The sequence below is a fragment of the Phyllostomus hastatus genome, unplaced genomic scaffold (assembly GCF_019186645.2).
Source record: "Phyllostomus hastatus isolate PE091 unplaced genomic scaffold, TTU_PhHast_1.1 phas_contig_37, whole genome shotgun sequence".
Classification (NCBI taxonomy): Eukaryota; Metazoa; Chordata; class Mammalia; order Chiroptera; family Phyllostomidae; genus Phyllostomus; species Phyllostomus hastatus.
This window is the reverse complement of record NW_025333867.1, coordinates 2,949,554-2,952,065: the sequence shown is the minus strand read 5'-3', so window position 1 is coordinate 2,952,065 and position 2,512 is coordinate 2,949,554. Positions and strand designations below refer to the sequence as shown.

The following is a 2,512-nucleotide window of genomic DNA, read 5'->3' as shown; positions in this document are numbered from 1 at the left end:
ACCTTGGGCTGAGGTGCAGAGATGGAGCCATGAGTTCACTTGCTTGGCACAATTAACTAGAGCATGGGAGTTAAGTAATAGGGTGGAGGGAGATGGAGTTGGCACAAACATTTCTAGATTTAACCTTGGTCTTGTTGCCTTAACAACTTGGTGTAGGTGGCCTTTTATTCCTCAATAATCTTTTTGGAAGTCAGAGTTGTCATAACAATAGCACTGAAAATAGCCAAGCCTCCATCAAATGGCTTTTGTTGCTGTTTTTTCTCTTTAAGAAGGGCTTGTAGAACTTTGGGATCAAGGTCCAGTAAGGGAAAAGAGGACAGACAATTTGTCCTAAATGCAAAAGCCTTATGCCCATGTCCATGATATCTATTTCCAAGCCCAGAACACTGAGATTGATTAATATTGTTTTCACTTACTTAATCTGTTCTATCAGCAGCTATTCGTGATGAAACAGTGTCTTAGGTACACTTGATTGATTGATTTGTTCATTCGTTCTCTGGTTCCACTGTATTTACCATAAAATACACTAATGTTACAGTGGAGGCTGGACAAAGATGTGCAAACATTCATTACAAGGTAACATGACAGAGAGCAGTACCCTAGCTAGACTTGAAGCAACTAATTCTATTCTGGCAGGGGAAAACCTACATAACTAAGTTTCACACTTATAAAGTTATCTCTCTGAATTCAGGAATAAGAAGCATTTTGTTGTAGATATAATTCCATCTATAAGTGCTAACTTTGTTTAAAGAAAAACACTCTGCATTAATATTATGGGTTGACGTGTCTTATGCAATTCCTAAATCCACCTAGTAGTGTTTTGTTGTGATACAATTTGTAGTGGTGGTAAGAAAACTACACAGCTCTGGCTCTGATGCAGTCTTCGGCTCCAGAAAGTCCGTTGGCCATGTAGCTGGCTGTCACTGCTAAATCTGTGGCTTGCACAGGCCTGAGAACTGGGCTTGCCAATTACAGTCCTCATCATTTAAGCTCTTCCTACACATAGGACATGTATCATGTCGTTTCAAACAGGCACAGTACAACTTCTGTGAATAAAGTGGTTGCAGAGTAATTGCTGGACTTCCTCTTCGACTGTGTGATCTTTGCTTACAGGACACTCTAAACCCTTATTAACTTGTTCCTGAATTACTGTCACTGTAGGAAGAGATGTGATCTTTTCCTTGTCAGCTGAAGGAGGTCCCGTGTTTCCCAGTTGTCCTGAAAGCTGGATTACAATGGCATCAAGCCCCGTTTGACCCCAGGTGGAGTCCCCAGGGTTGGAGAGCAGCATCCCACTCCAGGTAAAAGGGTGTGGGGATCCATCAGGACCTGTAGAACTTGCAAGAGAACCCTACAACGATCTGTTGTATTAATCCCTCAATAGTGAGGTGATCTATCAAAAAAGTCTTCTCTTGTGATCTATACCTCTGAGTCACTGGCTGTCCTGAAGGTCAACTTGGTTCCCAGAAGTCAGTGTGAGTCTGGTGACCTTTTTCAATTGCCTCTGTTATCTTGGTCCAGTGAGTGGCTACTTAGAAATGGTTTAAAATCTTGTATAATCAGTGTGTAGTCAAACTGAGCCAGAACTCTGCAAAATGTGTTGATGTGAAATTGTCCATCCAGCTGCCATGGCCACCACCACCTAAAAAAACTGGAATTATCCATCACTTCTTCAATAAAGCCTGATTCATATCTGGGGCAAGTACATTCCAGTAGTTCGGGATTGACCTCGCTCCTGCGAAAGTGATAGAAAAGCCGCTGTGCAGTGCCTGCGCCAGTCTGGCCACTAAAGAGGCTCATCCTCGCTGTGTTTTTTCTCTCTTCTTCGTGGGTCACAGTCCAAGAGGGCAGCCAGCCCCACCCTCCCCAGGTGGCTATCTCTGCTGCCACCACTTCTGCCTTTTAGATATATTTTTAAATGTATAAAGGACACATGGACAAAGCCAAAGGAGGGTAGGATCCAGGGTGGGAGGAAGGGATGGCTGGCATGGGGGTGGGGTGTTGTGGAGGAAAATGGAGACAGCTTGAACAACCATAAAAAAAGAGAAAAATTTTTTTAAAAAACAAAATTTCTATGTCATGCTTAATCAAAAGTTAAACTATATGGGAGTTATTATTTTTTATCATAAATGTAAATTTTTGGCCTGTTTCTCAGTCACTGGTCCATGAAGTAGTAAGATTAACTTTTAGTATTCTCCTCACCTACGACTCTTTTCTCAGGTGTAGCATTCCCTTCTTGCCTTTCCTCTCTTTTCTGTGCTCTCACAGTCTTCAGGACAGAATTTATATTGTTACAAGTATGATCTGGTTTGCAATCTGCTGCTCTAGATTATAAATGCTCCACCATCCACGTGTTTTTCTTCCTTCTGCCCTACCTACTATACATTGTATCTGGGTCCATTTGGGCTGCATTAACAAAAGACCACAGGCTGGGTATCTTATAAATAGCAGACATTTATTGCTCATAGCTCTGGAGGCTAAAACTCAGAGATCAGGGGCCAATAAGGTCAGG

General features: G+C 42.2%; 1 pseudogene; it reads right to left on the bottom strand.

Moving 5' to 3' along the window:
• Window positions 1–799: 799 nt before the first annotated feature.
• LOC123820731 lies at window positions 800–1,800 on the bottom strand (annotated as a pseudogene).
• Window positions 1,801–2,512: the final 712 nt, after the last annotated feature.